Raw genomic sequence first — 12,950 nt, 5'->3', positions numbered from 1 at the left:
ACAAACGGAGAACTTCAAGTCTCCTTGAAGAGGAATAGGGACAGAGAGCAGAAATTTGAACATTTTGTTTCCTTTGTGATTTTATACTGAATATGCAGAGTGCTTGAAGATCTTAGCGTGTACAAGATGTGTATCTGGAAGAGTTTTATAATTTACATTCACAAGCAAAAAAAGTGACACAAGCAAACACTAAAATGAGATGAAATAATTGAAGCAATTTTAAAAAGACTAATTAGCACCTAATTATGTAAAGATATCCACGACCATATCCAGAGCCATAAATGTTGTTTAAATTATTTTTATAGTAGAAATTAGGCAAACAAAATGGACATTTCTCCCCTCCTAATAAATATTTTTAACAATGTACCCAAGAAAACATTCATATTATTTCATGGCAGAGTAGTGCAAACTCTATGCTATGTCCTGGTGGAAAGCGGGGAAACTTGCTGATGCTCACAGCAGGAGCACACAATAGATACCAAGCTTTCCATGATGAGAAAGATTAAATATTACATTTTGGTTCTTCTTAAATGTGTTGTAAATAGGCAGCGTAGCAGTTCAAGCAGACACTGCCCGGCTTTCACACAGAATCCAATGCAAAATTATTTTAAGTAATGTTACATTCCACCAATGCCACCTCATGATCACAACCACCAAGACTTGTAGAAACTACTGGCATTTTTGGCTGCTCAATCAGAGACCATTTGGACCTTATTTAGGGGCTCCGACTTTGGCCAGGGACATCTAAGCTATTCACACACACGAATCACTTACAAAATGTTTTTCAATCCCATCCGTATTTACCTAGTGTCTATGTTAAAGAGCATTAATGTAGTCTCAAGGATAATAAACTGTATTTTGTTTTGATTAGAACATCACTTTCGAAGAGAGACTCTTCATATGTGAGCGTGGCCTTGCGCCTAACTATAAAAATCACAGTTGTGTGTCCTTTTACATTTTCAGTATTTCTGTGACAATCCGTTTAACTAGAAGGTATTTTTAGACTCTGCTAAAGCATGACTGACATTTCTGTTAATTCCTGAGGAACACTAAAATGCTGCACAGCATACTTCAGGGAAGATAAGAGACCAAGGTCCTCCTTTTATGTTAGTATAAATTCAGACTAACTTCACTGAAGTTACAGAATTACTCAGCTTGCCAACCAGTGCAAATTTAAAACCTGTTCGGTTCAGTATGTACCTATGCTAGAAAATGGCTAGAGTCATTTTACTTGTGCCAGAGTAACAACTCCATTCAAACGATCATGAATTTGCGCATATGACAGGAAGAGAGACCCCAGCTGTTTAACCTGACAGCATCACTTTAAATTGCACTCGGTATCTTTTTAAACCAGTTTTTACACAGTCCTCCAAGACTGAAAATAATTGATCTCCAGTTTATTTTAGATGTGTGAATTATATTTACTTACAAACATGACTATTTGGATGTCATTGATGGGTAGTTTTGAGTCACTTCGGTGCTTCTAAGCTACTCAGGTTTTGAGATAACAATTTATTCACGCAGCAGAGTGGCAATCCAAGTTTTTCTACGTGGCTCAGGCAAAAGAAGAAACTCATTCCATCATCCATCTCCTGTCAATGTCTTTCAAGTCCTGAAAGATAATATCTGTATTCACGGGAGTAAACGGAAACTATTTCCCTCCTCTGATCTTTGGCTGAGAAAGCCCCTATCTGCTATCCCACCAGGCCACTGCACAGGAGGATTTACTTCCTTATACATATCACAGCATAAGCAGAATTGAGTTCTATTTTTAACACTCAGACATGAATTTTTATTACATAATCTACTTTAAAGAAAAAGAACAATATATATATATATATTTATATATAAACATATGCAAAATATATATACATTTTGGAAGATAAGGTAAGTTCAAGTTAGGGTAGACCCTACAAGAGTAGCACCAGACTAAACTGAACAACAAACAGCTGCAATAAGGATTTGATAAGCTTTAATTTCAAACATTTACAATGTGTTACTGCACTAGGTGTAATTCTTCTCCATAGGAAGGCATTAATAGTTAAAAATGGGAGCTCATTAATACCGCTAATTTGGCAAGAAGATTGTGCTGTTTTTACATAGAACATGTCAAGCTACTTGAAAGCTCAAGAATAGAGTCAAAAAAATTAAAAAGAACTTTGTCCTGAATGAGCTGAAGAAAATCGGAGGTAATGATAACAAAACTGCATATTCTAGCAGTTTATCAGAAAGGCAAATATTAGCATTATGAGGGCCTAAACTCAGACTAGTAATAGCCTTTTCTCAGTTGCAGTGAGGAGACCATCGCATCCAGTCTCAAACATTCCACTTTTAAACCATTTAAGAAATGTAGAGTTATGGCTAGAAAACAAAATGGAATTTTCAGAAGGGAAAGATGTGAATTGCACTCTGTGTGCAACTATTTATTGTTGAAATAGTGGTTTTGTCAATATTAAAAGCTAGAAATCTTAGGAATGCTCAGAAGAGCTGTGTTTTGAGGTATGCAGCCTCCTAACACAGACTCTCAATGCTGAACTCTGAATTTTCAGCACAACACTGAAAATTATCAGTTACCAGCCTAGCTAGATTGATGCCAGCTAGTTGCAGAAAATACACGATCTCACGGCAAAATAAAAGACTACATGTTTGGTCTGCTAGGAGCTTACTAAGAACCAAACCCTGGCAAAACGTCATGTTAGGCTCTTTGGGTGGAGAAAATATTAGAAAACTTTCCAGAAAACAGATATTTGACAGAATGAGTAAAATACTTATTTTGGTATGGTGAATGGTACCTGTCACACACTTTGATTCATCAGACAAGAATCATATGTAGGTACATGGCATAGAGAATTCTGTCTCCATACCAGCATCAGCAAGAAAGAGTCAGAGCTGGAAAAGTTAGTGCTCTAAGAGATCCAAACCAGGATGGCTGAAATCTCACATATTCTTTGTTTACAACAAAGAAGTGTTCAAGGCCAGGCTGGATGGGGCTTTGGGCAGCCTGGTCTGGTGGGAGGTGTCCCTGCCCATAGCAGGGTGGTTGGAAGTAGGTGGTCTTTAAGGTCCCTTCCAACCCAAACCATTCGGTGATTCTCTGTGTCTGTGATTCTAAATAAGGTGGTTATATTTTCCATAAGTGTCCCAGTCGATTAATCAGAAGCACAAATAATAGATTGTTGGGAGCCTCATAATAATTTCATGATTAATATTGTTTCTTAAGGTACACACTTTCTTATTATAATAAAATCATTTTTCTGTTGAAAAGAAAAAATTTCTTGACAGAATCTAGAAAAAGGAAAATAATGGGGTTTGTCAGTCTGTGCAAAAGCATTATCTCAGAGTGTTTCTTGTGCAGTAAGTAACCCCTATTATTCTTAAAGAAAGAGCACTTAGTGAGCCAGAGGAAAATTGGGAGAACAGGGAGAAGTATACCGGATGCTCAGAGCTTACAAGTGTACTTGATACAATATAACACACAAGTAAATCTGATTACTGAGTTCAGTAATCATTACCTTGCCTAATCAGATAATGTTTTGTGCCATGAGGAAGAAAAGACGGCAATTTTAGCTTTCATTTTTTCTAAGTGACTGACCATTCAAATTTAGTTGTACTTTGGAGCCTTCTCTCATTCTGGAAACAGCAACAGATGACTTATCAGAGAGGGAAACAGAGGCTGGAGTTCATAAAATGCAGCACAACAGTGCTGCCTCGCAGTGTGAAATCCCTTGGCAAGCAGGAAAAATATTTGTCTGGATTGCTCCACCCTGAAGCTGATGAATATGCCTGGATTGGGGCTCACATTGTAAATAACCCATCTCAAGCTGTCCAGGTAACATTGATCTGGTTGCATTCCAGATGTATCTGTTTCACCTTTTTCTTTTTAAAAACAGCAATTAAAAAAAAAAAAAGGGGGGGGGGAGGGGGGGAGAAAGCCCCACACTGCTGTTTAGCTAAGAACAGTCATCTACTATTTCTAGACTGTACAACAAAACACAGCTTTCCCATACCTCAGTTACCTGCCGCATACTTGGATTGCATTTCCCCCTGCCTTATAGGTACTGTCTTGCTAATACATCCTCAGTGGAAATACTCTCTCAAAGCTAGATTTGGTAATCAGTTTAATTTAGTGCACCAGAGCATTCAGTACTTAATTACTATGTTCTGTACGGCTATACAAAAGCAAGTCAGCTTAAAAATAGTCAGTTATTTTGGAAAAGCTGTGCTCTTTGCCAAAGCACAGAAGCCCTATCACTATGCTGCAATTGCTGTAAAGAAACTATAAAGAAATTCAAGTTACCAGTTAGAAGTGCCTACAAAGAGTAGCTGTGAGCTAATAATAAAGCACTTGTGTAAAAGGAAAGAGAAATCATAAAGGGTGACCAGTTCATCACACCATTAAAAAGAAAAATGAGAACACTGCCAACACGTCAAAACACAAAACATAAGAATTAACAAATCAAAGTCTACAAATTTACAATGACATCTTTAATAAAGGGTAGGAACGCTCACGTTAATCAGAATAGAATTACAGAGGAATAGGATGACAGTGATATTTTATAAAACAGAACAAGCAATTGCATTAGTCTGAAGAGAAAAGCTTTTGAGGACCTAGGCCTTTGCCCAAGACAAAAATAGATAGGAACAGCTCCTATCACATAGCCAGCTTGGAACAAGCAAAACCACCAAGCCACCAGGAAAACAGATAAAGGAAAGATCACAGTTCTACATGCCGAATAGCAGGTCTAATATGAAACTCTCAGGTGTCTAATATATATATATAAATCTTAGATGATGACTTTCGAGGTGAGTGAAGAGCAGCTCTTTGGCTCTCCCTATCGGATCAAAGGGGAAACGCCTCGCTTGTGGCAGATGTGTTTTAATGTATTGGTGTGAAACGACCTGGAGTAGAAAAAAAGTATGGTTTCTTCCTTGCTCTTAAGAGTTACGTTCCATTAGTTGTGTAATTATAAGTGGAAAGGTGCATCACTAGACAAGGGGAACCTCTTATCATTTCCCTGTTGAGTCAGTGAGAACACAAAAGTGAGACCAGTGATAAAATGATTTTTCTTCTTTAAGAAAAAATCAGTTGAAATGCTGAGTAGGTGCAAGCTACCAGCAACACAAGATAGAAGGAGAATGAAAAATTTTGTTACCTGGAATAGTTCTACTTTTTCTTCAAGAAAAGGGCTGCATTCTGGAAAGCTGGGTTGGTTAAATTGGTGTAATATAGATTTCTAGTAATCACAAAGCAGGTGCACAACTTCTCAGAGAGAAGTTACCTATCTCTAGATGAATTTGAGAAGCCATGATTTGGATCAGCAAACATTAGAATAAGCCTGCAAAATGGGTGTAGGCAATGGACCCCTAGCTCTGCAGAAGTGTCTGTTTAAAACAGAGGCTAAAAGGACTCTTGCTACCACAGAAAGGTATATTCACGCACAACCCGCCCATCCATTTTCACAAAACAAATTATGTCTGATCTGGTCATTTGTAACTTCACTGTGAAATGACAAAGAGACTGGAGAGCTCCAGTGAATGGCACTTGGCCCACTGTGTATTCAAGTGCCCCCTGTCAAAGGTGACCATTTTCATCCATTCAGGAGTCATGCACACATTAGCACAATAACAAGATCACTTAGTAAATAACCTAGTAGTAGGGCTTGGACCAAGGCATTTCTATGTACTATTGCCTGGGCAGCAGCAGGAGATACTTCAGCGAGGCTGCCTGAGTGTGCATTTGCTAACAGTAGCAAATATACCAACACCAAGAAGCCTTTAGCGAGTGAGTGGGAGTGGATTCAGAACCAAGAAGAAACAGAATGCAATTTTTAAAGTGTTTTAGCAACAGTTTTGTGTAATTTGAACAGTTGCAGTGAAATTCTTTATAACGGGGTCACATAAGTTGTTTTTCCTCTGTATTGTGCTGGCGTTGCTATATATAATACACCTCTTACCAATGACCAATATCTCCAGGCACTATCTCGTGGTCTAAGAAAATGGCTGAGAACGAGGGAGGAGAGAGGGCTGGACTGAAGGGTGAAGGAAGGAAAAGGAGATTACAGGGGTTGAAGCCAGTTTAGACCTGCTACCCAGCAGTCTGTATGAGTTTCATGCTGTGCCATGTGAAAGAGAAAACACAGTGTTTAGGAATAGATGGTGAGGAGGTGGAGGCAGAAGGGAAATACAGATGGGTACAAAACTGCCAACGACGTGTCAAATTTGAGAAGTTGTTAAGGAGTGCATGAGGAGCAAAAGAACTTGGCCCTTTTTATTATCCATCAATTTAGGTCGTAATGGAGCTTTCAGATAAGGAATAAGAACATTTATTTAAATCTCTACAGCAGTTATGTCTACAACACGGATATTCTCTCTAGTGTCTGCCTTTCCTACCAGGCATGAAATTTATCTCCAGCTGGGGTGGGTCACACAGCAGAAGCACCATCTAATCAGCCTTAAAAAATCCCTGCTGTAGGTAAATAGTTTTGCTTAGTACTTGAAGAGCTCCAGCCCGCCTTGTAGTTGGAACAAGGAAAGAAGTTTTTAGAAAGTAAAAGGAAAGAGGAGGCTCAGGCAATGCAGGAATGATTAGCTGTCGTGGCAGTGCTCCTCCCAGATTGCACAGAGGACTGAGTAAGGGCAAAACCCTACAAACAACAGGGAAGTTACTGGAATGGGAGAGGAGAAAAGAGCACTCTTCTGGTCTGAGAGACTGCTTGGTCAGCTTTGCACAACTGCCCTACAAGAGCACATAAAGGTAGTGAAGAGACTGATCCGATCAGATAAAGAAATTCCTTTGTTATTCCACCGCCAGGAAAAATATAAGTAGATATTTAATGTAGTATGAGGTAGTAGTAACTCATGGTGCTACTACTAGTAATGCACAGTGCCATTCAGCGAAGGAAAAAGAACACGGTGCACCAAGTCTTCAGAAACAGCTGAGAGAGTGGGAGTTGAGATCAAACCTAAATTCACCAGCACTACAATTCGCCCATGCACGATGTTCTAAGCAGTTTGTAAGTGCTTTGGAGAGGCCATCTAAAGCTATACATAGATGCGTGCCTGCAAACGGGTACCACATTACTATCTTGGTAAAAAAAAATACGAGGATGCTAGGCATAAGTTTAACTATGATCATTTTTCACTTCCCACAACTGTAAAGCTGCCAAGTCCTGCTAGATGCCCGAGTAAGAATTTGTGGACTGCTGGAGAGAGCATGCACCAAGTAAGGGAGTTAAGATTTTTATTTTTTTTTCAGGTTTTCATTGTTCTCCCTTGTCCCTGGATAGCAGATGATAGCATTATCATGGATGGATTATTAGTTAACAAGAATATTCTCAGGAATTCTAATTATAAAAATTAGGCAAGTGTCAGAACACAGGGAAAAACAGGTTGGCCTGGTGTATTAACTGTTTTAAGCTTAAAAGCACAACTGAGACAACTTATCAGAAAAAAAAATAATAAAATAAAATAAAATAAAATAAAATAAAATAAAATAAAATAAAATAAAATAAAATAAAATAAAATATTTTTTTTCTATTGCAAAGAGAAAACATTAAATTCTGCTGTCTTAACTACTGTAAAATTCACATTGTATTAAGATATTACATTCTGCTTTTTAAGAGGAGAAAGATTAAGTCATCAAATTATTCTAGGGCTTCAATGAATTCATTATGTGTAAAAATTATGGGACATGCAGTAACATTGTGGATGGATGAAGAGAAGACAGAATGTATTTCTGACTATATCAAACCATCCTCATCACACAAAAAGGAAATGTCTGCAAACCTCCCAGACTGCAGAGAGCACTGGGTTATCTGAAAACTAATTTTAGAACTCTGAATCTCTACTGTAAAGGTAGAAACATGGGCAATGCACACATAAGGGTCAGCTACTTATTTTTAGGCAGGCCTTCAGATTGCTGCCTGAAGCATTTCCTATTGCTCTTAAATGCTTTTGTGGTTTTTTGATTTTATTTTAAACAGATTTTCTGAAGCTTACAAACAGAGCAGCTGAAATAGCAAACTCGCTAAATAGCCAGCAGAATTACCTGCTGGTGACAGAACAAAATTGAAAGAATTTTGAATAGTGAGGGGGCAAAGGAGGAGACATTTTAAGGAAATACAAATATATGTTACTACTTGGACCTTCCTTTCAATGTGCTGAGTAAAACTGGGGTTCAGGTAAGTAAAAGGGTAAGTAAAGCATCCTCCAACAGACAGTATGCATCTTATGTTACTCTGAACCACAAAAGAGAAAACATTGTAGTGATCAAAAGACAGGCTGAACGAGTTATTTTAGGATCTCCAAGTACAAGTCATCATACTTTTTTTGCCCCTTAACTTTTCTGGTGTCTATTCACACATATATGCTTCATAAAAACTGTTTAGCTTGGGTGTAAACAAGCTTATACTGTTTTCTACATTTACACATGGCACTTATCCTTTCTGTCCTTGTGGTCTATGTCCTGGCAACCAGTGTTAGCAGGAACTTTAGGGATTCAGAATCTCAAGCCTGGACCTTTATTTTTTTTCTGACTTTACTCTAAAACCTTTGCTCTTTCAACCCATCCTACTGCAAGAAGGAATGATTTCTGCTAGTTTACACTTTGAGGAGACTGAATTCCTGCCCACCTTTTTCCCTTTCCCTTTCTTCCGGTCTTGTTTCCTCTTTCCCTTTCTTCCCCTGTCTTGGTAGATATAAGCCATTTGATCCAGTGCTCAATGGAAATCACTGAGCATGCAGTTCTCTTTAACATATCACCTTCTCCATTTCATTTTTAGTGAGTATAAGGTTTAAAAAAAAAAAAAAAAGCAAAGCATAAACTTGAAATAAAATATCTAAGTATCTGCTATTAATAGTTAGAGATGCACACTATGTCTCAGATTAAAGCTACCTGTAATGCCTTATGCCACAGAATATATGATGATCCATGATACATACCAGCTATCCTTGTAGTCAGAGAATGTAATCCTAGAAATCTTGAGTTTGATCATGACTTCCATTTCAGCAATAAGTCAATAACAAGGTCCTCGCGCACGCAAGACCAAAAAGAAAATGAACAACTTTTTGCTAAAGAAATAAGAAAGTTCTCAAGGAGATAAATCAGTAGGGGTATGATCATCAGGCCACATAGGTGGGGAAGTTCATGAAATTTTGTTGTAGGAATGAGTCATGAATTCTTCACTAACTGATTCATCTGTAGCACATGAAATTTTAAAGAGGACACATACAGAGCAGTCTGTGTTCTTCATGGAAGGCTCAGAATTGGAGAAGAAAAATAGATGCTACAAAGGAGAATTAGATTTTTAAAATTAGTATGGTAATCTTGGGTGTGATTAAGAGCATGTCAGCTTAACTTTTCATCTTCTGAGAGCAGACCATAACTCATCACAAAACAGACATTGTTTTTGAAGTAAGAGTAATTGTTGCAGACTACACTGACTTAAAATGTTCTGTAAGTAGAGATTCACCTTAACATGGAAACTGTTCACTTCTCATGCACTACTGGCTGCTCTTTGTTACTTTTGGAGTAGGGAATCGGGTTTGTATTTATTTATTTATTTATTTAACACACCTTACTTAGGTGTAATTGATTCTCTTATTTCTAGCCTATGGAAAATAAACTGTACAAAGTAACAAGTTAATGGAAGCCAGTATTTTCTTAAAAAACAGAAGTCCGAAATATTGGGCTATGTCACAACTACTTCTATGTACAGTTTGCAAGCTGATTTTGTATATTTAACCAATCGCAAGCAGTAGGAAATTACAGAGCTGGTGCTAATTTTCAAGTGCTTATTTCTTTGTTTAACCAAGCCTGTACAAACGAATTCAATTAAATCTCCGCCAGAACCCTGAGTGAAATGTTAACTCTTTTCAAACTTACTGAATGGAAATGGATATAGACCAAAACCAGGAGTTCTGCCACAGGACTGTGCCCACGGAGGTAGAGAATGGTGGCCAAATCCCCATGAACACACAAAGCATAACCTGCTCCACAGTAGGTAGGTGTAGGAACTGTCCCTTTTCCCTGCTACTTCTTAGTTGAGCTAATCACAGCTCATAGTAAACATACAGGAGAAATCTAACTACTAAGCCCCCCCTGTGGCATCATCTTATCCCCCCACACACAATGGTCTTCCTCTACAGGGCTACAAAGCAAAGAGCAGCATGAGAAAAGTTTCTGCACCTCCCACATCGGGATGCCATGTTTATACAGAGAAAACAAGGAGAAGGTCATCTCCGTGGCCCTTCAGCAAAGAGCCTGTGGCTTTGCCTGCCTGAACAAGGGGCAGCTAAGCTTGTGGTATTGTTCTCCTCTCTTTACCCATGCACACAGACAAGGGTTAGGTACACAGGGCCACTGAGGGAAAAGCAGATGAGGAGGGGAAGCCAACAGAGCATTTTTCTCTGGGGCTTTTGTTTTGAGAGGTCAAGGAAGCCTGACAGCATGGTACAAGTCTCCCAAAATACAGTCACAGACTCAGTCTTCCTAGAGCTTGAGTGGGAGTGCTGGTGGGAACATTTTGCCCCTTGAAAAGAGCACAGTATAAATCCCCAGCAGACTGCTGTGTTAAGTCACAGCCATGTTACTGAGGACAAAAATGTAAACCCACTTATTAGACTAGATCATCTTCTAGCCTAAGTCACCGTCACTTGAGTCATTCTGCACCAGGGCATCTGCTGAGTTCTGTTCTGTGAGCCTAACTCCTCTGTGACAGAAACTGATCACAAGACAGCCTTTAATCTCAGTGCAATCAGGAACAGATCAGTCCTGAGGAAGGTTATGCTTCCAACATACCGAATCCCATTTGTTTCTTGGGTGCTGATTTTCCTCTTCCTGATCAAATTCCTTGCCTGTTGCTCTAGGATCTTCTGTTCTAAGACTTATTTCTTCCCTTAAAAATAAATAAATAAATAACATAAAATAAAAGATAATTCAATAAGTGTTACAATAAGCAGAAGACATGATATTTTTTTAGATACAGACAGTATCATTGGATGCTTATGCAGTTAGAATAATTGATCCTGGGATATGTCATTATGAGATCTACAGAAGATCAGAAGAAGAAATTAAGTAGTTTAAGCAGCAGCTGGAATAACGATAGATGGAATGTAATTCTTTAGCTACTTCCCACCATTTTAAAAGTTGAAGTTAACACTAAGACTAGTCTTTTCCACTCTTACTTACCTTATTTATACTTCTAAAGTTTACATTTCATGGATTTAAGGACTTTAAGAAATAGAGACCTCTTGTGTGAAAGACTTCTTAGCGGTAATTAAGTGACTTCTTGCTAAATTCTCTAATAGCTGTCTCAAAGGTTTCTGTGGAGTTAAATATATTTGGCATGCAAAATTGGAAGAGACAACATAACGCATACATTACATCGTTTAAATAAACAATAAAAATATTATTTGTTTATACAAGGCTACATAAATATGCAAAACTTCCCTGACAGACCTGTCTGGCCAGGTCATTAAAATAATTCTACTTTAATGCCTCTACCCTTCACTGGGAATTGGACTTTTTCTTTTCTTTTCTAATTTAAAATTAATACTGTAAGTCTTGCAGATAAAAACTTGCCCCAGCATATTGACATTTAACATGAATGTCACGGTAACAAGCTCCTTTTAAACAACTCTTGCAAGATTCTGTATAATCCCTTTTCTAACCTAGTTTACATTTTAAAAGCTCCTGGAAGCTTTTCATCTCATAAGGAAGTTCAAATAGTAAAATACAGTAAAACAAAGATGACTGACAAACGAGGGTGATATCAGACAGCAAGCACATGGAAAACAGATTTTTAATGATTATAAATTAGTTGTTGCTTGTATTTCTTCAAAGACTCTTAGACCCTAGTTTACTTACTGAGAACACATCATTTCCTTCGATAGATAAGAAAAAAATGCATATGTGATAGTCTTGCCTTCCGCTGAGATAGATCACTTTACAAAAGAGTAAATTTTGTATTAGTATTCACTTACCAAGATCTTCAGCAGTGAAAAGAGCTGTATCATTAACTCTGACTTGTACTGTGTCAAAATAAGATGAATTCCAGCAGTGGGGCATATCACGTGCCATTTAAGATGGATACAGCCCTGCATTAATCAGCCAGGACTACCCAAGTACATCTCTAATCTAGTAGAAATAAAAGCTCTCAAGGGGAAAAAGATGGCCTGGTACTTCAGTGAAAGGTTTCCTAAACCATCTACATTTGTACAATGAACTGCAGGAACTTAGGGTCCGGTACAAAGAACACCACAGGATATAACCATAGCTACTCGAGAAAGTCACTGCAAATTCCAGATGTGATTTCCAACCAACTTAGCAGCACACTAACCTACCCAAATTATTTACTTCAGTGAGATTAGTCTGATTAAAATGAATTAGCCAACTTAAAGTTGGATTTTAAGTACAGTTTTCTTATGAAGGCAAGCCTACTTTCTTGGAGCGTTGCCCACATTTATCACACTTGGACATTTTGTTCAGAGCAGACATAACATTTTTGATAATATACAGTCTGTAGGATAAAGCCGCAGCAGTTTGTCATGGGTGGGCTGATCCTCGCCCACTTGAGTTAGACAGGTTTCGTAGGACTTGTGAGAACAGCAGAGAGCTTCTCTCATGATTAATAAGCACGCAGCATTGTTCGATCTCCCAGGAAACAACGCTGTTTGATTTGGGCACGCTGTCATGAAATGTCAAGTGTATCAACCCTGTCCTTTGTTCCTCTATCTCCTATCAGATCTTTAGGAACCACCACCATTTCTGCTGTTTTTATATGATGATCATCGCATTCTCTCTCACTGCACCACCCAGACCTTCCAGGTAAGCAGCAGCTCTGATACCTCCCAAAAAAATACGAAGTGTTTGAGATTTATGATTCATCAGCGGTAACAGTCTTTGGTTTCTCCTCTAATAATCATCTTGCCTAAGTGTCTGCAGTCAGCAA

The 12,950-nt window shown here is 38.2% G+C and overlaps 1 protein-coding gene across 1 annotated transcript in view; it reads right to left on the bottom strand.

Moving 5' to 3' along the window:
- The window catches only part of PPP1R9A (protein phosphatase 1 regulatory subunit 9A), a 160,427-nt gene extending 151,360 nt beyond the window's left edge, over positions 1-9,067 (bottom strand). The window contains exon 1 of the mRNA XM_082752523.1: positions 8,941-9,067. The gene's annotated coding sequence lies outside the window, so the exon portion shown is untranslated. The remainder of the gene's footprint in view (positions 1-8,940) is intronic.
- Between the last annotated feature and the right edge of the window lie 3,883 nt (positions 9,068-12,950).

This window comes from Aythya marila (assembly GCF_965140915.1).
Source record: "Aythya marila genome assembly, chromosome: 2".
NCBI lineage: Eukaryota > Metazoa > Chordata > Aves > Anseriformes > Anatidae > Aythya > Aythya marila.
This window is presented reverse-complemented; position numbering and strand designations above follow the sequence as displayed.